We start from the raw sequence: 25,210 nt of genomic DNA, 5'->3' as shown, positions 1-25,210 counted from the left end.
TACATACCGTTTCGAGTCAACGATACATAAAACGTTGAAATAGCGAACGTAAAGAACGGAAGACCAAGCGATAAAAATGGAAGACGAACGTGTAGGTGGAGACAGCGCGGAGTTCTTTCGTTTAACTGCAGTTACTTTCATTTACCATTAAAGGCTAGGTGGCCACATACCTCCGGAATGTCGGTGTGTCGGCAAAGAGCTTCTAAACTAATTAAACTAACCCGACTTTCACGGCGATCGCGGTGAACCAGAACGGATGGACGTAGGTACCGAGGGTGATTGATGAAAATAAAAATTAAGTGACCCCGAGGGAGTGACTCTCTCGAGACAGAACACAGCGAGAAATTAGGAGCGGATTTCGAACACAATTAACGAAATTAACTTAGACAATCCAGAGATTATTGCGCGCTGAAAAGTTAATGATAATTATTTTATTTTCTTATCTAATGTTTTTTGAAACATTCAACAATTATAATAAAATCGGTTTTTTACAACACTAGCACAACACAGGCGAGCGCTACGCGCACGCTATTGTTATTTTTATTTAACGTGTTGTCAGTGAACACAACCTGTCACCGCGATGACAGATAGTATATACGTATTATAAACCATATAATACACATATGAAAAATGTCAGAAATAACGCATGAAAATCAAACTCAAAATATAGTGAAAGAGAGAAGTGGAAAAACAACACGTGACTAAAGTCACGGGACAAGGAAAAGGGTAAAAAAGAGAATATTATATATATTATATGTAATATTCTATATCTATATATAATACACACACATACGCATATATGTATATATATATATATATATATATACCGTATATATATACCGTAAACACGTGACCAAAGTCAGTAACACGGCCGCGGTCGCGCGGCTGAGGTCAGTGACTCTACCGCAGTCGCGCGACCGAGGTCAGTGACCCCCCCCCACCAAGGCCGCGCGGCCGAGGTCAGTGACCCCGCCAAGGCCGCGCGGCCTAGGTCAGTGACCNAGGCCGCGCGGCCTAGGTCAGTGACCCCGCCAAGGCCGCGCGGCCTAGGTCAGTGACCCCGCCAAGGCCGCGCGGCCGAGGTCAATGACCCCGCCAAGGCCGCGCGGCCGAGGTCAGTGACCCCGCCAAGGCCGCGCGGCCGAGATCAGTGAACCCGCCAAAGTCGCGCGGCGGAGGTCAGTAACATTACTGTAGTATGTATATAATACATATAATACAATATAAAGTATAATATTATAAATATATATATAATAAATTATATAATAAATTATATAATAAATTATATTATATGTATAATATGTATTATTTAATGTTATATATAATATAAATTACAGTCACGTTATTTTCACGTGTTGTTTTTCTACTGTCACGTGACTTTAGTTACGTTTTTAATTTTCTCTACATATACGACGAACTGTCTCATAATTGCTTTTATTATTTACTCTCTCGATCTTACCGATTCGATTCGACTCGATCAACTAACCAACCAATCGGCAACGCGAAAAAGAGGCAACAATAGGTGCGATATATTCGACTCCAAACGCGCACTTCTCCAAATGCCTTTTTTAATATAGGATCGTCCGGGTGATTGTAGAGTCGTGCAGTTTTACAATATTGTTTTTCTGTGCCTCAAAGTTCACTTGTTCTGTTTAACAAATGTTACATGAAAAATACTCAAAAAAAGAAAATATCGAGAAATTCCCGTGTCTGCGACATATTCTCGCGTGTCTCTGACTGAAATGTCTGAAGATCGCAGAGGTCTCATTAGCGTTGTAGCGCTAGAATATTGCATTCACGAAGGGGAGGAAATTAGCTTGATTGCCGCGAAATTCATCGAGGCACGTCATTCAGACGGAGGATCCCGTCAAATTGAAAGCGCGCGCCAAAGCGTTAAAAGCTTAAGACGCGCGATATATTGTCGACTACAACCGCGAAGCTCGACTTAAATGGTCCGCTAATTAGGCGGAACAAGTAATGCGTATGCCAAGGAGAGAGGAAACGAGGATTATGGGAGTATTGACGTTCCAATTCAAAGCGTGAGCCGTCGTTATAGCCGAAATGTGTGCGATCGAAGCAGGTGCGCTATAAAAGCAACATAATATATAGGATGTATAAATTACTGCGCCTTAATTGAATCCTACGACATAATTTCACCAAAAGTATTTAAAAGTATCTCAACGCGCATTTCAAAAGCAATTAAACTCAAAACGTCTCAATATATCGTATCTAAAACAAGAAGGTTTAACTTTTTACCTTTTTACAACACACAAAAAACATTTGTTTTATATTCTAATTCGATCTTCGTGCCCTGCGATTTTATTTGTAAGAGATTCGCGAAGCTAAACCCGAAGAGATAAATGCGCGTATTCGTCCGTCGCGCGGTTGGATAACAACGGCGAGAACGGAACGGTAATTAGTGGTACACAATTCCGCGCACGGACGCTCCACACAAAACGACCCCGTAATTTTATTCGGGTTGAAGTGATTAACGCTCGGTGACGCGTGGAATCGGCATCATTTTACGAACCAACTGTGCATAATGCCAAAATCGATAAACGCGCATGTAATTTATTGAAGTAGTATCCTTGCAGTTATGTTTTGATTCTTTATCGCTCATAAGCGCGCGCAAGAAAGCGCGTGTGAAGAAAACACTTAAATTATTATGATAGAAAATATCAGATTAGAATCCAGACATTGTCGTGAGTATATTTCATATTAAACGGAATTTTCCATTATTTTATGAAAAGTAGAAAAAAAAATAATTCTACGCCGGTCTATTTACTTGTGAGAATGAAAAATTGATTTGCCTCTAAAATCGTAGCGTTAAAAATTGTATTTAATGTTTGAAAATCAAGTTATTTACGCTGAGGTTTTTGGTGCAGAAAAATTATAATTTCGGAGTTAACAGATTGAGTGATGCAATGTTTCAACGGTAATTAAAACATGTCACGCCAAAAACGCACGTAGAAAGAGAAACGTGTGTTTCTCTAAAGAGCGAAACATTAAAACGCTCGCCGTTACAAATGCGTCTAAATGTCGAGAGCCAAATGTGTGAGAAAAAAGAAAACGTAACGTTTTCTCGATTACGAGTGACTTGCGCTTTTCAAGAGACGAAGACAAATGACCGCGAGAAGTTCAGCCAAAGATTTCAATTGGAATCACGTTTCTCGTTGTGCGTACCTTGTCACGAACAACCAACAGCCTTTTCTGCTTTTCGAAGGAGAGGCGATGATGCGAACTATATGGTCCTTCGTGCGCATAGATCGACGTAGCGAAAATAACTCGAGAGCAATTTTGAAATACCGTATCGAGACCGACAGAAAGTATCGAAAAAAAAATATATATAAAGACCAAAAAAACATACAAAAAAACATATAAAATAAAATATCACTTGAATCGATTTTGTCACATGGCTTGATCCATTAATGTCTAACGATATTTACCGCTCGGTGTCCCATGGTAACAGACAGCCAATCGATTCCGAACTATTGCGAAACTGCCGCCTCTCGAATGGTCAAAAGTCGAAACTCGATTTCTTTCTATTCTCTTTTCTTGTTACTTTTTATTATCAAAGTGAAAAAAATCTTTATTTTATTTTATCAGAAAAAGCGTGTGTAAATAATCACAATCAATTCTATCAATTTTGATTGTAGCCGCCTTATCTTGACGTTGATTGGAACGTTTCTCGGATGTGTTTCTCGATTCATATCATACGAATCAAGAGGCACGGTACTGCCTTGCGTTCAAGCACGACTTCGTTGCGCGTGTCTTTAAGAACGTAACTAAAATAAAGTCACGTGACAGTGAAAAGAGGAAAAACAACACGTGACTGTACTTTAGTCATGTTTTTAAAGTCATATGACTTTAGTCACGTGTTGTTTTTCGACTCCTCTTTCTCACTATTTTTTTATTTTGATTTTCATGCATTATTTCTGACATCTCTCTAATGTGTATTATATGGTTTGTAAGACGTATATATTGGCTGTCATCGCGGTGACAGGTTGTGTTCACTGACACTACACGGTAAAATAAAAACAATATTAGCATGCGCGTAGCGCGCGCCTGTGTTGTGCCAGTACATAAAAAAATACGTTTGTAAAACTTAAAATTTCAACTACATCTACTAGAGCGAGTCCATTATTATCGCGAAACGATATAATGTAATTACTTTCACGCATTTGTAACATCACGCTAAACAAAACATTTCATGCGGAAAATTAATCAAAGGTGTGCGCAGAAAAATGATAAATAAGAGGGTAACGTATAAAAAGCGAACGCATAAAACGGACGTTGTAGACGTCAGCGTTAACAAGTGATAAGATACCGTGATACGAGTATATCGGTTATATAATTTGACCTCAGCGCGAAATAAGGTCGTAACACAATGCGAGGGACCTACACGCGCACGTTTACGAGCTCCGCTTCGTTAGCATATCCCCCGGCATAAAAGTTTCTCATTACAACCGAGTTTATTGCGCGTAGAACACACGTTGCGCGGAAGCAAGAGTTGAAAGGTTAGATCGAGGGAAATGTTGCAAAGTCGATTTAACTATCGCCGAAAACCCTTCGACCGAGTTACCGGCGCTTTTCGATCGAAACGCTACGTCAAACGAATCGTCTGAAAAAAAAAAAAAAAAAAAAAAAACGATATTCGACATACCGATCGAATACAAACTACATCCGTTCGCCGCGAAGTGATGCGTGCGTGTAATTAAATTCGGAAAGTCAAGAGAGTTTGCGCGGAGTTTTAGAAAAAGAAATGGAACACAATAGATATTAGCACTCAGAGAATTGAGAGCTTTAAATAAAAAAACAGAAAAAAACGCACAAAAGAAAAGTTATAAAAAAATATTATGCTTGTTGAGGATTTGTTATACGTGCACTAAAAAGTTTTCAAAAATACTTTTGTAAATACCAAAACAAGCTTTTTTGTTTTTCCATAGTCATCCTAACAGTTTCTCCGCGCGCGGTGCGATTTCGCGGACTCGATTCACTCGTAAAACTCGCGGCTTACACGTACTCTGAACGGAGCGTGTAACAATGATGTGCACGCGCGCAATACGTGACAAGCAAGCGAAGCGCAATTCGATCCAATTAAGACCGCCGTCGTCTATTCCACGTTTCTTTCCCATTTCGATATGCAAATCCATTAATAAACCACGGTCAGAGCGGACGGTCAGTCTACGTGAAATCACAGACAAACCAGAGCCTTTAACTTTCGAAAACGCGTTATATCGAAGCTGGTTCTCTCTCTTCCTCCCTCTTTCTTGCACTCCTGACTGTCTTTAGCAAGTTACCGGCAATCTCGCCCGCAGCGAGCGTTTTACTAAGCATAAGCGTTTGCATAACCCAAGATTGACTTTAAGTTCGCTAACCCACCCGCATCCTCTCGCACAAGCGAACTTCGAAGCGTGGCGCGACGCGCGTCTTGCTCGAAGGGAGAGGAAGAGGGGAAAGTACGCACGTTAAGCCGCAACTAAGCGCGCAAACCCTTCCGTTCCCCGGAGGGTGGCGAGGATATGGATGATGCCGTGCCGCCTCTGCGACGGAGACAGTCCCCTCGGGCTGTGTCCGAATGTCCGCGCGCGTTACCGCAGTATGGCGAAACTATCTTCCGGGAATTATTAACAAATACGCGAACGCGCTCATGCGACCGGTAGTGGCACGTCGAATGCGAGATGAGACCAATCCTCCCCCCAAGGAAGTTACCCTGCGGTCCTCTTTAATACATTTGCATCCGTAAACTGTCCGCGTGCAATATACTGACCGGCGGTATGTCGGCGAGAGACATTGTGTGTGAGCCGATTTGCGTGCGGCTCATAGAATCCTTAACGTATTTCCATTTATTCAAATCCAATTGTGTACATAAAAGTACAGAAACGATACGGAGCGTGTTCATTTCGTTCCCGATAAATATATGCACATTTATAATAGTTTGCGATTGAAAAATATTACTTTAAAAGTGAAATGTTAATCGCGGTTACATGTCGTTTATATACAAAAGGAAGGAATCAATTAAACGCGCGGGTGTACACACACACACACATACACACGTGTATATAAATAATGGAATAAACACACACAAGTTCGTATGCTCTTCTATCTCTGGCGCGACAAAATAAAATTTGATACCTATGAGTTTCCAATATATTGCAGAAAGATACACGCAGTTGCTGGCATTTTAAATCCAATACAATAACAACGTACACAGCTGTGTTTTCAATGCTCTCTTCTAAAACAATACTACTCGAAAAACAACAGCTTGGATGTCGGTCCCTTGTTACATAACTACGCGCGATCGACAAATAATTTGCGGTCCGTGCGCGAAAGCCGACATTTTTGCTTTGAATATCGCGTGCGTTATATATATATATATATATTATATATATATATATATATTACGCGCGGACGAAAAATCAGCGAGCGTTCTATCGACCGCGAGCGTTTATGCGGACGGATAAAAGTTTCGAGCCGGAAAATTCCGCGATCCGCGGCGCGAGAACATTTGCGCGAGATTACTCGAAGATCTGTGTGTTTCCGACGCGGAATTTAAAACTTGCCAACTTCATTTTTCGTCGAAACAAACTTCGCCAACGAGTATTCCATCCGCCGAAAAGTGACTTTATAACCCGCGCGTTCCTTTATCGCGCCGCCTTTTACTTCACTTCGACCTCTGTCTGCTCCGACAAATCCACATGTGGATGTATATGCACATGGACATATGTAGCGCGCCACACGCACAGATCTAATCCCGAAAGTTACGCCGTAAATGCGCCACGTGACTACTCGGAATGTTGAACTAACGGATTTTGCCCAAATGCACATACGCGCGCATGTGTTGCAAGCTAATAGAGTCGTCGCGCCTCGGCTCTGTATTCTTAGGAATTATAGTCACGCTCGGGAAATCGTGTAGAGAAACCGCGCCGCTTCGCGAATTTCCACGGACAATAAACAAGTCTATTCCGCGCAAATAAACGCGTTTGAGTAACACGTGGAGCAGACAATGAAATCACAAAGGGAACGTAAAATCCGCGAGAAAGGTCCTTTTCCGAAAACATTTCTTGCAAACTTTGCTTTCTCGAAACAGAGGGAATGTTCGCAACTATAATACACGCCGACGAACGTTCGACGAACCGAATTGTTCCCCCGTCTCTTACTTTCACATAACGGATTGTATTGTCCTTATTAGTTATGCGCGATGATTGAATTGTACGCAATAGATGCAGCCCGCACCGTCAACATGTTCATTGGGTTATCGAATTGGTGGCGTTTGAGGATGGTTACGTTACAACGGCATGTGCGGCTGTTGGCGATATTACACGGAATTTCCGGTTACACCCGAGACTATCGGTTGACTCAAAGCGTAGCTCAATGAATACAACATATCTGGAATAGATGCCAATAATTGAAGAGACATTAATGTTAACCACTGAACTATGTGTCACGCTAGAATACCTGCGACATCACGTGCCCGCTGCGCGGACTGTACAATTCACTGAGAAATATTACGCTTCTGTTTGATTTAGGTCAATATTACATCGTCGATAATATATGAAAAAAAAACATATGCTAGATAGCAAGATTTTGTTTTACTAACAAAACGTTTTGTTAATGAAACAAAAAATTCATTAAACTCAAGTGTATAATAGCAAAAATTTTTTCCGTAATAATTTAGAAATAATTCTGTATCACATTGTCGAAAATTATTCTTTACACTCGCAAGATTATTTTTTACAATTGTGGTTTGTTAGATGAATTTTAATTTTTCGAGATAAAACAGTGAACATGTTGCAAAATAAAAATGTGCTGAAAGGATTACTGCGCAGAGAGAAATTTTTTTCTCCAAGATTTCAAGTTTCTACGACGGTCAACGATAATACCAATTGCCGCGAGCAAGAACGGCGTGATCAAGGAAGTGACATGTGAAGCTTGGATGAGATGGAAGAATCGAAACGACGAAAAGAGTACGGGAAAAGAACGGAAACACGGAGTGACCGAGAAGGTGAGTCGTTAAATATTTCACGGTTCGAGTGGAAGTATCATCTCGAGCTGCCAAAGGGAGGGAAAAGTCGGTCGATGGAGAACGAGACTGGTCGGCAAGTGGGATGCGGGTGAAATAACGGCTAAATAAGTAAACGACGGCGTACGTTGTAAGGCGTGCGCTGCCGTCTGGAAAATGTAAACTCGATCGGGCAGCTCTCGTATCGCGAAATTGACAGCCTGGGCACTTTATCATTGATATCGAAACTCACGAGAAACATGTCAGAAATGTCCGCCGAATAAGACAAGGGGTGGCTTGTCATTTCTGATATAGCGGTGTGGCCGCGCGCCAACACAACGGAAATAACGCGATCGCAGAAAAGTTTTGCGTTCGACAAAATAGAAGAATTCGAAGTGAGAAACACCTTTGCTGAATAACTTGCGCTAGAAAATATTTGGAAAAATACCCCCCACCACTGGAAAATTATTTCTTATTTATAACAACGTTTGTTTACATGAAGTGAAAAAGGACAATAATAATGTCAGTTTGACATTATACAAACAGTGCTGTTAGAAGTTTCTAAAATGTAAGATTTAAACGACCAAATAATTTTGTATCATTTCTCCGTGTTAGAAAAAAAACTACAATAAATTAACGATTATTTCGCAAGAATATCATGGATGTCCGAAGGCACAAATTGAAATTATTCATTAATACCATGTCAATTTTGACGTGCATCTGCTGTATCATACGATATGCTGTCAATCGATAATCCATGACATATATTCCGACAGTGAAAATAACATCGCGTGTGCATCGCGAATTTTGACAATGTGTATTATAGACAATTACGCTCGATTAATATAAAATAAAATTTAATTTTAAAATTGTCAATGCAAAATCATTAATAATTATACTACTGTTTCATGTGAATCAATCATCTGTGTCAAAATTTATATGGAATAATTGTTTAACAAAAATAGTGATAAAATCTTATGACAATTTTAGCAAGCGGTAATTTATATATCTATGTAATATATTAAATCTCTGCGCATTACTTGTATAAAATGCTGTTACTTATTATATTGGTTTGGTTACCTTCCACTGTAAACGTAAAAAAAGAGAGAAAGCATGTTACAAACATTTGTCGAAGATGAACATGATGAAAGTTTTAATTTATTTAGAGAAGTGCATATTCTGTCTCGCGAAATAAACTACTTTTGCTAAAGTGGACAAAACTAACTACTCTTTCGTTAAAGTTGGCGAAATGCGCGGGGAGGCGGGGAGGCAGCAATAAACAGAATTCATTGCTTCCACAAGGTGCGGAAGTTGTCGCTTCCGCGATGTAGTTGTTACGCGGCGTGTTTACCGGTTAGACACGCATAAAAAGCGCCACTTTGTTCTCGCTCTGTTTTTTCCTTTTTTTTTTTAAGTTTTTTGCAGCGCACGCGATTCTTGCATACAACATGACGAGAACGGTCTCCGGACTGTTGACCACAGGCGGCGCCGCCGGCAATTCGGTCCATGGCAGATCTCACGCATTTCATGGCATAACGCCTGGCCCTCTTTTCCTCGCTCTTGCTTCCGCTATTCACCTCGTTAGAGACGAAACGAGCAAAATTAATACACCGTGGCGAAATCGTCGCCGTTCCTCGTCGACTGTAAAATTGACCGCTCCGTCTGTCTGTCGCATAAATTTGTGCACGTCTCTATCAGTCTATTTTGCTCGTTTGCTTTATCACTATTTTTGTTACACACATCTTGTTGGAGTGAAAGATCTTATCTATAATATTGCTATGAACTCACCTTTTCTCTTCTGTAGCCAGTGTAGCCTCGTGTCGTGAATCTGGAAGTCGAATTTTTCACTGAACACACTCATGGACGCGCATAGAAAATGGCGACGCGGCGCCAAACGTCGCGGCCAAAGAAACGCGAGAAAAACAACCCCCGACAACTCAACACTACGCTCGACCGTCGCGAATTTGCGCGAGACAACGCGTCACTCGCGATTGTTGGCACTGCGTTACACATTTGAGACAACGTTCGCATTCGATATTCACACAAGAATCTCGTTTTTTTGGGAGAAAAACGTGACCGTCCGTCACTATTGACAGAAAACTACGAATGTCTCAATCGGCTATCTTCATACGTCGTCGGGTAGTTCAAACGCGCGAAAGCGTCCGACGGCATTCGCATTGCGACGGCGGCGCACGAAGAACAATCGATTTGTGATCGAAGTAAACGCGACAGAAATAATTCATTTAATGTCTCTGATTTGTTTTATCGGATGGATCTTTCAGTCACATTTTCCAAAAAGCACTCGCAGATGCACGCAGGAAATGACGACGAGACCCGAAAAACACACAAGGAATCTGTAATATAATCGTCAACACTATACTCGCAAACTCGCGGAAAATAATATGTCGCAATTGTTGATTGCATTTTACATTTGAAACATCAATCGTACTCGATATTTGCACAAGAATCTCTTCATTTTCGGTAGAAAAATGCGATCGTCCATCATAAATATCACAATTGATAATGAACTCAACAAATATCTCAATTGTTTATCGTCGTGCGTCGTCGAACAGTTCGAGCGCGCGAAAACAAGCTCGGCGTTCTTCGAGCGCTTTCGGGCCGAAAGCTGCTGAGTTGCGACGGCAGCGTACGAAGAGCAATCGACCGGCGATCGCTAGTTGATTTATCCGTTTCTTCTGACTTATTATCGTCGATAGATCAATTATACAACGCACAATATGCGGCAGCGTGCTTCCGTACTGTTCCTGAAAGTAATCGAAGTGAATAACACGCAAAAATTCTCGATGCAAGAAGGTAAGAACACGAAAACAGTGAAAGTGACCATACAGCCTATGTTATTTTGTCCACGGATGGAAGTGGTGAGACCTGTTAATTCTGGCCTGTCTCAAGTTAATACGAAAACAGTGAATTTACTGTGTACACCGGCGTATCGTCGCGCCTCGCCATTTTGTTTTGTTTTGACTCGTTGCGTACGTTCGCGTATCCGAATTCCTCGAATAGAATTTTGTGCAGTAAACAACTATCAATATTTCGTTTCCGTACTTTCTTCGCGAGTGTGTTACGTGCGAGTGAAAATTGATATCGGGATTGAATTGATTTCGCAAGCTATCGGAAGCGTGAAGTGATCAAGTGGAAATCGACGTGTATGAAACAAATAGGTACGTATAAAAGTTACAGACAATGCAATTCTGATGAGATTGTTTGAACAAAAGATATAAAAAGTTCTGAAATGTACGCTCGAAAATCAGAGTTTTATGATTTGTTTTCATAGCTTGTACATGATAAACTTTCGTTTTCGCGTGGAATTTATTTAGATATTTACATGTTTTCGAGATTGTTAACATACACCATGTTTTTAACTGCAGTTTCACGAGCAAACAGAGTGACCGTTCCACAACAACAATATTGGACTGCAAGATGTTGGAGGCGGAAAGAAAGCTCGTTTGAATTAAAATCTTATAAGTCATCGCTGCGTGACGTTAACCGCAATCCGTGGAGACTAACATTTTAACATCGGTCTTCCCACTTACATTCCCGGCCGTCGGCAGTGAGGGAAAAAATATAACGCACTCTGCAGAGGACATAACTCGATCTGACAGGTGAGCTCCATTATCCTCCTGTAGAAGGAACAATACATCTTCTCGCTACACACACTCGGCTCTTTCCCTGTCATCCTCGCTGCTTATATCTTTTTCCCTTCACCCATCTTTTATCCATCGCGCGCCGCCGTCCACATCGGCTGGCACAAGTCAGTCTTATCCCTTATTATTTATCCCGGTCATAGTGTTTTGACGGACGTGTAAAAACAGCTGTTAGATTCGCGCGCGCGCGCGCGTGAAATTCAAAACTCGTGCGACAAAAATAAAAGTTTACACTGAGTTATTGCGAAAACAAAACGATAGATGGAACTTGTGGGAATTGCGCGTATCGGATCACAAAGTGATTTTTTGAGAAGAACCTCGTAAGGTTATTCAAAAAATTCGAAATTACCGCATACTTATTACAACGATCGCCGCCTATCAGCTCAGAGGAAACGACGGGGCACAAATATCGCGGAGCAATCTCTATACTTCTTGCCTCGATAATATTAGATCCCGTGCCACATGTTTTCTCATAAAATGAGATCGGGGGCGCGTACTTCAAACGGAATGCTCGGCAGCGGCATGGCCCGGGCGCACGGGGGAGAGACATCATATTCAAAGGATATATACCCTGTGTTATACACGGTAAGAAAACCGTATATATACGCGCGTGCAGTCTAGTTCGCGATGAAAACTCGGAGTCGTGCATTTATCGACGGTATTACCGGTCCAGAGGTCGCCGTGATTGCATCTTGAGACTGTCGTAGGAAAGTCTTTCGCATGATTGCCGTAAATTGGATCTCACGTGATCAGTCAATGCCGTAGAAAATGCGCGCGTACTGGGTGAGTTCAGAGAATTTTATTTTGAAAAAACACGCGTGGAGTTTTGACAGGGGAATTGTGAAATATTTTATAAAAAATTATTTGAGTTGCGTATGTTCTTTACTTTCTGACTGTTCAATTTGAACGTAACGATATTATGAACGTTACGGCGACCGAGTTAACCGCGTTTGCGGAGTTAATCATGGCGCAGGATTGACTTTGTTGTTCTTGTGAAAATCAATTTGGAGGCTGCGGAATGCGAGCTCGATCCGCTATAAATTCGCGCCCGGTCGATTGAAATTGCGCTCACGTTTCGCGATGCATTATAATGCATTTTCTACGTTGCGCGAGGGCGTGACAGTTGTTATGGTTCGATTGATTTGTCGTTGTATATATGAACTGCCGCATGTACAAGCACATACAAACACACACACACGTACACAGCGATACTAGCAGAAAGGCGCGAAGAAAAGCTTCGTTCTCGGCCCGATCCTGCCCGTACGAATAAATTTTGCACGATAATCTTTCGTCGCATTCGCTGCGCGATATCGACGACGTTCTTCTTTGCGCGTCCCTTTCCCTCTCATCACATACGCGTTAGAAAAGCTCGACGGGAAACGTGTAGAGTGAATGGCGTAAATTGAGACACGCTTCGATACATCGCTCGATAATAGTAGCAAACTGACGAGGAGCGTTTTTATTACGCGCGCGAAAACGTTGCGGGCGTGAGACATTCGCGAGTAAAAAAAAAAGTGTGTCAATGATTTTTCCGCCTGTCTCTTTTTGTTGCACGGCGATACTTTTACGTTATTAAAATAATAACATTGCAAATGATATATTTCTGACTGCGATCCATCATTTAAGTTCTTTTCATGCTTTCTTCTCTTCCGCGGTTAATAAAAAAAAAAAAAAGAAAAAAATTTCCGTAATACGCGAAAGAACGGAGCTTCGAGAAGATTGACATGTGCCAGAGCAAAATCGCCGCCCCTTCAAATAAATTTCACACGATAATCTTTCACGATGCTCGCGTGAGCGACGGGTCCGCGTTAGGCTGCATTTTCTTTCTTCGCACGTTCGCACGAGTTGCATCGAGAAAGTTTAGTCGCGCGTGCGTGCGGTGGATTGAATGCGCCAAATTGGCGTGCTATTTGATTGGCACAAATCACCGGCGAACTTCGCGCTCGTATCGGAATCGATGAAGGAAGCCCGAGAGAAAATCACTTTTATTATTCATGCCGCGCGCGTCATAATCTAATCTCCGCTCCTATAATCTATTCTCATTCAATACTATGTGAGAGGTGGTAATTTGCATATATCGATAATGCTATATAAAAATATTAATTTAATTAAATAAATATACGGGCACAAAGTCTATCCGCGAGCAAGTACGTGTCGCCATTCCGGCGATTCTTTTTTTTTACAATATTTACATAAAATTAAGTATAGAATAACAATTACATATAAAAGATTGAATATTTATTAGTTAACGTAATTATGTGATAATAAGTTTTATCACTCAAAAAGATATGTGTATAAAATATACGCGTAGTTATGGACATGTTTCTCTTTTTTTTTTTAATTTATGAGTTACAGAACAAAAGTCTCTCATTTCTTGATAATATAATATTCTACGCACGCGTATAATCAATCGGTGTTCGTTCGAGCGTGAATATAGCAAAACCCATACGATCTGCGCGCGATGCGAATAGGCAGAATGACAGGCATTCATGTACATGATCATGATGCACCGTGCAAACTGTTTGGTATCCCATTGATTTTATGTTACCTTTTTGATAGAACGATGGATTGGCATTTCTATATTCAGAATTGACATTCCTTTCCCGGAATTGATATTTCGTTCAAGGTTGGCACGGAAATCAGTAGAAAAAAATGTATACGCACACACACACGCGCGCGCGAATATTAAATATTATCTATCCACAAAAATTTTCTAATATTTTCAAACTCTATATTTGAAAAACGATAGAAATCAATGTTTTAATCTTGCGTTGAAGATTAAAACATTGACAAAAATAAACCAAACCAGAATTCTCAATCGTGTATACATGCGGACTTGGAATATCCTGTTAGTTTGATATACACAATTCTGTATATTTCTCGCGGAATTTCTCGCGAACGTCGGACGGAACTGATGAGGACGCGCGACGGAAAGCGCGCGGCGCAATTTACCGAGATAAAAGGTAATTCCGATTATTAATGACACTATTCCTTTTGCGCGTAAAGAATTCTGCAAGGATTCCGTGTTTCGCTCGATATCTTGCGGGATTAATAATACAGAGAGGTGGCGCGTCGGTAGAGGGGAAAGAAGGAAAGGGTGGCACAGAGGGCAGGCGGCAGAGGGAAACGATAAATTGCTCCGTAGCTCCGCACTTAGCCTCCGAGATACCGGCGGAACTCCTCGCTACCGATATCCTAAATTTACATCGTCGACCGGGAGAATCTTTCGTGAGAATTTCATTGCGCGAATCGCGCAAGAAGCCGAGAAAGGGGGATGGGCGCCCGGCCGGTAATTCACTTCGCGAGCACGAATCTCGAGAAGGTTATCTTATCCGCTTCTCGCCCCGGTCGTTTACTCCCAAACACATTCTGTAAACGTTCCCGAGTACATTGATCTCCAGTTTCCCGCTAAAAAGCTCGCCGAGCCAATGCATTTTGGCAATAAAATTTTCTTATCCTTTTAACAGAACCTTCGCGCCGGTGATTCTTGCCCGTCAGTAAAAGAACATTGTTCCGCGCGCTTTTGAGGAAATTAGCGATTTTCATAACTTCTTCCCACTCGAGGGCTAATTTACTCCAATATCATCGTTGTAATATAATAAAATTAATAATACTAACAGCTTTATAGTATCGCTAATATCACAATTAATCGATATTTCAACGCAATGAGCAGGCAAAAAGAAAAAGTATCAGGAAGACTCAGCTTCAACGTGTGAGGTGCATCGCTCAAAATAATTGAGATTTCTGGCGATGAACTAGAAACGATATTACTCCCGGAAATGTATTATTGCGTTCCGCGATATAAGCCGCTCGTCAACATCTTTGATCTGTTAAAGCCAATTTTGTTAATGAGAAGTTATAATTATTAAACTCGGAAGGGCCCCCCGGAGCGATTTATACGGGATCGTTCGTAAGTCGGACGGTTTAAGACGGATTTTCCGGAAAGCCGTTTGTTGCGCTGTATCTCGCAGCGGCCAATTCACTCTGGAAATGACGATGGTCAGATAGTAGAAGAGAACGGGGGCGCAGAGAGAGAGAGAGAGAGAGAGAGGATCGCGGATAGGATAGGAGATGATTGTCGGAAAGAGAGAAACCCTATATCTGATAGCGATCGCGCAGAGAGAGTAGAGGAAGAGAGACGGGGACGAGTAAAGAGGATATGATATGAGAAACGCCCGCGGACATCCCTTAGGCCGCCTTGCAGTGACGCGGGGGATATGCGATACATACACTATACGCCAAATGCAATTTCGCTAATTGCCAAGGATAATGCCGGTGCCCATCTGCGTTCGTGTAACTTCGCTCATACACGGGGTGCAGTATTCCACCTGAGTATTAAATGGGCTGTACGTAGCTTTCTCGAAATTCGCAAACCGCGCTAGTATTTTCGCCTAGACGGATTTAACTCTTTGTGCGCGCCTCTCGACGATGTTATATAAAATGCAAATCTCAAAGAAACGATCTGCGTGTGTAAAATCGAAAATTCGACACACAAAAGCCCGTTCAATTTTAACAAAAAACGTAATTGAAGAAACACAACGTGCTCGAGTTTTATATTTAAATGAACAATGCAAAGAGTTTGATAATTAATTAACGCGATATTGGTATCTAGAAACAATATTCCAGAATTAATCGTGATAGCGCGTGCGGCAACTCGACAAAAAATATTGGGGGATTGTATGACACAAATGTTTCAACCGTTTCAATGTGTAACGAAAATATATCGCGCGCGAACTTTATCGACGATACCTGGACAACCGTCTGCAACTCGATATTTCTAACGAGTTTCGTTACGCCTGTCATCCACCAACGGTGCGTGATGTATCATAAAAAATTACGTACGTTTCGGACGCGAGCTCGTATATTTGCTGATACCGACAGCCCTCCTCTTCCTCTTCTCACTCCTCTTTCTCCTCTCTGCCGTCGGTTTAGAGGTTCCGCGAAGCGATGAAAAAACACGACCATAGAATCCAGATATAGCGCGTATATTTGGCAAGAGAATCCATTTGGTAAATATCGAATTTCGAGGTTCAATAATGTACCAACGAAATCAACTGCATTCGTAATAAACGCGTTGTGTGAGCCGATGCTACGTTTTACACACGCACACACACACATACATATATTTATATATATATTTTTTTTTTGAATATTCAGATTTGCGCGCGGATAGAAAACTCGGAAAAATTTCTCACGGGCGAGAATATTCGCGAGTTTGCGTAAACAGAAGAAAAATAAGAACATAGTGTAAAAATTTCAGAGGGTACGCACTGATCTTATATAGTGTAAGATATTCATAAAACATTTAATATTCTATAGTTTATATTTCAAAGAGAAGACAAGGATTGGAGTTTATTTGTTAATTTTCTTTTTTTTTTTTTGAATGTTTTTACATATTTATAAACCGGTATTTATCGTGCATTTATCTCGAACTATTGCATCTTCCGGCGCGATAGACGTACTTAACTTTCATAACATTGTTGAAAGAGTTCTTCGAGCGATCGATTCGGATGTTTCCCGATGATTCATCAGCGAATATCAAGCGCAATCGACCTTGCGTCGGTCATCTTGATTCACGAGTGACCGCGTGGCATTTCGAGTGACTCGGAATCGTCAAAGCAAGTGCGACTCGGCATACTCATTCGACACTGTCAGTACATTACACCTGCAAATCTTGTGTGTGAAGTACCGTAAAGCCTCTATCGATCCAAGTAGATCAAACGTTACATATTGTGTCTCAATATCTTGACAATAAGATACACGTTAAAAAAGTATAAATTACATTGGAAATAAATATACAATAAAAAGATTAAACTTACAACACATTTCAGACACTCGTGCGTCTCGCGTTATATAATGAGATATGTCGCGCGGCAAGTTATTGTCCGATTTGCGTGTCGAGAAACGAGAGCGAGAGTTTTTCCCCTTGCGCAATTATTCAGTTTATTTTTAATCGTTCCACGCGCTTAATGAGCCGAGTGTCAACTCGATATAATAACTCGAAGAGTGGAATATAATAAAGTTCTTGACGCGCGAGCGCGCTCTTCTAGGATGAGCGCGCGTCTCGATAAGAAGCGCTGATAACCGCAGCGCAAGTTGACACGGCAGAGGGTTGAAAGGTCAATATTGCCAGCCCATCGAACTTATCTCTGTGTCACAGGTCCTCACCTCTGGACACGTGTGTGTGTGTGTGTATGTCGTACACACGCCTCTCTGTCGGGAAAGGAAAATTCCCGAGGGTGTTCGTCACGTCGGGTGCGTGCGAAGACTTTCCCGCCGCGTTACTATCTTATCCGCGCACTCACGCGTGCTCACGAATCGGCTGAGCTTTATTATAAGCCCGAAAGTTACACACGCGCGCGCCCGCCTAAATCGATACACACGCGGCTTATCTTGCTTCCACGCATTATCTCGAACGCGCAAAAGCCGGCTGACTTTATTGTGGTTCGCTATATGATTCGAAATAAACGCACGAGCGTGTAATAAGTAACTCTCGCTCTTGCGAGAGACTTCGCCTCGTATCGTCGTTGTAAATTATTTGTTCGTTCATGTCGATAAAATCGCGATGTTCGCGGAAAAGCATTTTCCGCGCTCGAACAGAGACAAATTTAGATCGCGCGTTATTTGAACGATTTAATTACAGTTCTGTCGAGAGCATCTCGAAAACGTGCGATGAACGTTGCGGGAAAATACGCGCGGATTAAACGATGGCGTGCTAAGTATCGGTTCGAAAAGTCTATTAAATTTTCTGAGAGTATCATCTGATGCACTTCGTTGCAGCGCGCGTCATACATCACTTCAAAACACTCAATATCGTGTAACGACCGAACACGTCCTTTGCAGAAATTGAGGAGAATGAACAAAAAATAAGAAAGATGAAGCCTCTCTCGCGTAATTTTATTTCCACATAATTAAATATGTTTTTAATATGGCGATAGTTTTATTCATTGCAAAAACTATACAAATATTTAAATTGTTTTGGTCGTTATTGCGGTGTAACTTCATATCGTTCCGCTGCTTCATATCTTTGACCAAAGTAGGGGTAAAGGTTTCTCGTTTGAAACGCGTCCCATGGCAACCCCAATCGTCGGTTTTAACGGCGCGATTTGCATCGCTCCGGCGACGATTGCTGCGAGAGCGGAGGTTTCCGCAGACAACGCGCGATTCTCGTCGCCTCTCGAGACTGTACGATGCGCGTCCCCCTTCAATCTGGGGATTTTTGAATTTCATATTCCGCGGAGTGCGCGCTCACCCTGAACCTCCCCGCTCTGTCTCTTTCTCGCGCCCGTACACAACCCCCGCGGACCAGCCAGTCGACGCTATATTATGCGTAATTCATACCGCGACGTAGCGTATCATTGTTCCGGGAAACAGAGGAATCCCATTACCGGTTGGCAGCTGAACTCTCTCTGTCGGGGCTGCGTTTTAGTTGCGGTCGACGAAGCGAATCCCCGCGTCCTCGTTCGCGCGCGGCCATCACCCTTCGCGTCCCACTTCTCTCCCCCGGTTTCGTTCCTGTCGCTACTCGCGCTCGACAACGACTGAAAGGACGAAGGACCGCGACCGATCTTTGCCCCTCCGCGACGTGGAGCGTCGCCGTGAATGCGAGATATCACGGGCGACTACGATCCACGAGACAGGAGAAACCGCGCGGCGGTCGTGTGTGAGGGACGTGTCCGACAGGAATGAAAAATACGCAGCGCATTCTGGACGATTTCAGACATTGCAATCACGTATATATAACCGCATTTCTCCGAGTGTAAATTCGAAAAACTAGTAACGGAACTTAGAGCGATAGAAATATACAATGTCGTTGTATGAATAATATCACGTATTCCGCGAAAAGTGCGTGATATTCCGGTGAAAGTAACCAGTTCTGGAACAATCTCGCGTCATTCTTTTCCTCGGCTTTTGTCAGCGCCAGCGAATAGCTGGTTTCTATTGCAACCTTTATCGTGTGTTCCTCCAAGCTGAATGCGATGAATCAGAGCGAAAAGCGAGCAACTCGCCAGGTCACGCCAAACTGGAGTATCTACTCGAGTATCTGGGCTTTATGTGACACAGTTCGATTGTAGGGAATAATGGAGACGTGCTTATTGCGGCCTATATATGGTACGTTTCGATGTTGGCGCAACAGCGTTACGAGTATTTGTTAAATCTGTATTTACGAACAACTGGTATTATTACCGAATTAATATGTTAATTAAATATGGAATATATATTTTAGTAAATTAATTACGAAAAATTGATCATACATTACTGCGATTTCGAAGTAAGAGCATTTTTTATTTACTAACTCCGTGGTGTTTAGCGTTTCAAAGAGGGAGTGAAAAATGGGTGAATTATCTCTGTTCTCGTATATGTATATTTTTTTATCAGTTTTGCACAGAAAAGAATCGATGACAATTCCATACGTGGCGCTCAGTGCGCCGTCGTTTCGCGATAGGCAGCAATTTGTTTCCCCGATAGATTTTTCCCGCACGAAAACGACGAGAACCGATCGATGTCTCTCTCAATATTTTCGTGCGCTTCGTTACGGCCGTCGTTTCTCCCTATCCCGAGATTCGATCTTTCTAGCTTTGAATAACGTCGACTCGGCCGTTTTATCTCTCGACGCGATATCGCGGAATGCAAACGGCGGGAGGTATCCACCCCGTCCATGGTCTAGAGAGACGTGGTTGCCGAGTTTTACGCGAAGCTCTTCGTACCGTAACGCAGCCAGTTGTTGCTTGAAGTGGAAAATGGCGACGCGAACACACCCGACGCGCCTCCATACATTACCGTAAAATAATGGAAATTCTAGCCGCCGCAACCGCGCCCGTAGCTCAAGCTTACGCTTCCGTATCTCACGTTGCATACGAATGCAGGTAGTATTTAATAGTTTAACGAGGTCGTAGAATACTTATCAACCTGTTTCTGACCGAGGCCAGGTGACCTGTTGCTCGAATTGTGTGTATGTGCGCATCCAACATGAAGAGGGTTTATTATATTCCATCCTAGATTTCGTTCCACATCATCGACCTCGATAATCAATCATAAGACAGTATAAGATTATAGCGAACTTGGATTCGGTATCGTGTTTAAAGCGCGCAACAGTTTCGGGAACATTTCAAGTGAGTGGTTCGAAGATTGTCAAATTTGAAGGAATTTCTCTTTGCTGTAACGAACAGTATTGAAATAGTTCGGACAACGAATGTGGGTTAAACAAATTATTAAATTTTGTAAACGCGACTAAAACAAAGAAGAGTACATAATAAAATATAATGAAAAAGCAAAAAATTTTGTTTTGGAGATGAGTCGCGTTTAATATCCCGGACTTCCGACGCGATATTCCGCAGGAATTTTAATTTCGAATACAAGACGTGGCCACTCTTCACAGAAGACGTTATACTTTACTCGCGAGAATCGATCGATACGTTCAAAACAGATACTCGCTCGCTTCAACGAAAAGTTAATCGCGGCCGCGTAATCTAACATCGTCTTACGATTTTACGAGCAAATTCCACGCGACTCGTTCGCCAAACTATTTCGCAATAATACTCCATGCTTCAGTTGGAGCGTTCGATAATATTTACACGCGGTGTACGCGGCAATATAGCATATTGCCGCGACCTTTGTTTCGCCCGGAGCGACGCACGTTAAATGAATTTCCGAGTTCGCTCTGCTCCGATTCTTGGCGCTTGGTGCGTTTTGCATGCATACGAATTAAGGATAATGGTTCGACGAGTCAGTGGCATTCTTACGATAAAGTTTGGTGACCTGTTGCTGCACTCTGCCAAACCGAGCTCATTTTACGACCGTATCTTTCTCCCTCTCTCAACAGATAACGATGTATCATTTGTTCCACGAGAACTTTCGCGAAAAATGTATAGAATCCTACCAGATAAAAAAATCCACATATACCGCGAAGTGCGCGTTTCGGAGTCGAATCTATCGCATCTATTGTTACCTCTTTTTCGCGTTGCCAATTGGTTGATCGAGTCGAGTCAAATCGAATCGGTAAGATCGAGAGAGTAAAGAACGACAGAAAAGCGATTTTGAATTCGTCGTATACGTGGAGAAAATTAAAAACGTGACTAAAGTAAAGTCACGTGACAGGAAAGAGCAGAAAAACAACACGTGACTAAAGTAACGTGACTGTAATTTATATTATATATAACATTAAATACTGTATATTATACATATAATTTATTATATATATAATATTATACTTTATTGTATTATATGTATTATATATACATACTACAGTAAGATCACTGACTTCGGCCGCGCGGCCTTGGCGGGGTCACTGACNTCGGCCGCGCGGCCTTGGCGGGGTCACTGACCTCGGCCGCGCGGCCTTGGCGGGGTCACTGACCTCGGCCGCGCGGCCTTGGCGGGGTCACTGACCTCGGCCGCGCGGNCTTGGCGGGGTCACTGACCTCGGCCGCGCGGCCTTGGCGGGGTCACTGACCTCGACCGCACGGCCTTGACGGAGTCACTGACCTCGACCGCGCGGCCTTGGTGGGAGGGGGGTCACCGACCTCGGCCGCGCGATCGCGGCGGAGTCACTGATTTTGGTCATGTGAATACGGTATATATATGTATATATATTGTATATGTATATATATATACACATATATATATGTGTGTGTGTGTATTATATTGTTTGTAAGACGTATATATCAGCTGTTATTGCAGTGACAGGTTAAGTTCACTGACACTACACGTTAAAATAAAAGCAATAATAGCGTGCGCGTAGCGCGCGCCTGTGTCCCTCATAACAAAAATCTATGTATCGCGAATTGCGCGTTTTTGACTCGAGTATATCGCATCTATTGTTGTCTCTTTTCCACGTTGCCGATTAGTTGGTTGGTTGATCGAGTCGAGTCGAGTCGAATCGAATCAAATCGGTCGATGTACACGTTCAAATAAAAACAATAAGAACGTGCGCGTAGCGCGTGCCTGTGTTGTGCTAGTTAACGTATAAAGCACAAATAAGAGACGACATTATCTGAATCGCGCTTTTTAATCGTGTTCTGAACGTATTTGTGAAAAGCGAACCGATTTATCTTGAAAAATTCAGCTTCTTATTAAAACCAATTTTAAATAGTACCAGTTAAAAGTATAGCTTTTACTATGAAATGTAGATCTTATCGTAACATCTCCAGAAACGCGCGCAAACTCGGATAAAATTTTCAGCCAATTGTGGTAAAAGTAAACTAAGTATAAGTTTTTTCGTGTAATCAGAAAAATGGCAATAATAAATTTTAAGATAATATTGTTTTTCACTTGTATAATTTTAACCATTAGATGTAATTACAAAAGTTTTTTATTGAGTTTATATCAGAGATTATATTGTTCGGAAAAATTAATTTGCACTTTATATACATGAAACAATAATTTTTAAACACATTTTGCAACTTATTTTCGCGGTATGTTTACTCGGACAGTTTTTGCAGAGTAATTTAATTCATTCTCTATATTTACGGAACAAGAAATATATATGTGTGTATATGTAAAATATAATATGTATAGAAGTGAAACACATTTTGCAATGGATCTACTTAATTAAATTGCAATATTATTAAAATATTATGTATTTTATAAGTAAAAAAGAGACAAAAATGAGGAATGATATCATTGACAGATAATCACGTGTAACTTAAACTGAAACATTGACTTATAAGCGACTTAAAGAAATTCTTACCAACGAATTCGCGACCTGTTGCATCGGTGAAAGCTATGGAGCCTTAAATTTCTTGCACGCATGTTATGGCGCGTCGTTCTTATAAATCGATAATAATAATTTCTGTATTATTATCGATTCGCAAGAAAGACATTGCTTTCTCAAGTCGTTAATTACATATATTTATCTTTTTCGTATAAATGCAATAATCAAAGAAAGAGAATAATGCATAAAACAATTTACATTACTTAAAATATATTTTTTGTCGCTTCCTAAATAAATATAAAATAATTATCGAATCGTTTTAATGGCGTATTATATTTGTCGAGACAAAGTACGTTCTGTCGTGTTTTGATCACGTCATATTAAATTTACGCCAAACAATGAGTTCTTTTTTTATATAAAATAGTTACGCGACCAATTTACAATTTTATCTGTTTGTTTTTTCAATCCGTTCGGAATAAAATGTAAAGTATTCGTTTTCATCTCGCGACAGACACACAATTGCAATAGCTCTCTCTTTCTCTTTCTTTCTGGAAAACGTATCGAGTGATCTCGCATTCTAATTTGACGCTTTTTATTATCATGTTCTGCTTAGAGCGCACGTTCGCGCTCATTCCAATGTTACGCTTATTGTCCCGAGTTTGTGTAAAGGCGGCACATCAAAGCGGGCATCATCAGCGCGCGAAATTCGACGATTTCAATTAGCGTCGTTCCGAGGGCAAAACTCGCAATAAAAGCGGTTCGCGAAATCTACCTGTCCCGCGGATAGTTTTACATTTCGGCAAACACGAAAGCGCGCTCTCCACCGGAGCGTGACATTCGTTTATACCGAACAGAGAACGAACTTTTGTTCGCGCCAACGAAAGTATTGTTGTCTGACTTCATTGAGGCACTCTAAACACAGTTTGCGTTTCGCAAAACATAGATTATATTAATTCAGTTCCACATATATGTCAATTAAAAATTTGCGCTTCAATAAACAGACACAAAGGAACATTGTCGCGCTAATTTTTTCTTCGATCGTGATATTTGCAAAAAAATTTTTTTTTCAACTTTGCGCTATGTGTGTGTACGTAACAAGTTATATCTCCGGTGAAAATAAAAGAAGCGCGCGACGCATGTGCGATATTATTCGGCGGAGCGGCGGTATTTCCGACTGCGAAACTCAATCAATCAGCGAAACATTTAATTTACCTTCGCAATGTCTATAAAACCAGGGAATATTATTCGCCGTCGGTCAACACGCGCAAATCGGCGAGGATATCCCGCGATTACATCGGGATATCATGTGATACATCCTGGTAAAAGCTTTGTTTCGCAAGGTCCGCGCGTATATATCGTGTACACCCGTCGATGCGTGTCCGACGAAGCGCTTTGTTGCAATTAGTCGCGATGCGACGGGCTCTGTACTCAGAGCCGACAACAATCGGAATCGCATAGTTCCGCAGAGTTCAATCACGCGATCCATACGCGCGAAAGACTTGCGCGTGTGTATATTGGCGCGTCGCGTTTTCCGTCACTCGTAGGAAATGGATATCGCTTTCGTGAAGCGAAACGCGCGCGTAATCCTTTGCTTCAACAATTTGTTAGTTTTTCTTTTATCTCTCAAAAAATAAACGCGCGCCGTTCAAACGTGTCGAACGCTCTGATTTTTGTAAGTTGCAAAACAATTTTGATATCGCACGAGCTGCAATTACATTATATCTTCATTATATCTTTATTCGAACAATCGTGGGTCCGCGTTGCTTTTGCTCGCTACGTTCGTGTCGGGATTGCGCGCCAGAAAAAAAAAACGGAAACGCAAGAGCGCTGCGCGCGCGAGCTTTGTGAAAAGCGCGGGCGTGCCTAGAATTCCAGCCGAATAAAATTTTAATG

General features: G+C 41.7%; 1 protein-coding gene across 17 annotated transcripts in view; it reads right to left on the bottom strand.

The window, feature by feature from the left end:
• Nucleotides 1–25,210, bottom strand: part of LOC109852009 (CUGBP Elav-like family member 1) — a 406,212-nt gene that overhangs the window by 356,837 nt on the left and 24,165 nt on the right. For 14 of the 17 annotated variants that reach the window (XR_002249961.1, XR_002249960.1, XM_020422720.1 and 11 more), the window contains exon 1: nt 3,184–3,420. The gene's annotated coding sequence lies outside the window, so the exon portion shown is untranslated. Of the gene's footprint in view, nt 1–3,183; nt 3,421–9,790; nt 10,771–25,210 lie in introns of those variants that run through there. The other 3 variants (XM_020422721.1, XM_020422723.1, XM_020422722.1) reach the window with 3 other exon arrangements.

Source organism: Pseudomyrmex gracilis, unplaced genomic scaffold (assembly GCF_002006095.1).
Source record: "Pseudomyrmex gracilis isolate BER0280 unplaced genomic scaffold, ASM200609v1 scaffold_23, whole genome shotgun sequence".
NCBI lineage: Eukaryota > Metazoa > Arthropoda > Insecta > Hymenoptera > Formicidae > Pseudomyrmex > Pseudomyrmex gracilis.
The sequence above is the reverse complement of the archived record's forward strand: the minus strand, read 5'-3'. Positions and strand labels throughout refer to the sequence as shown.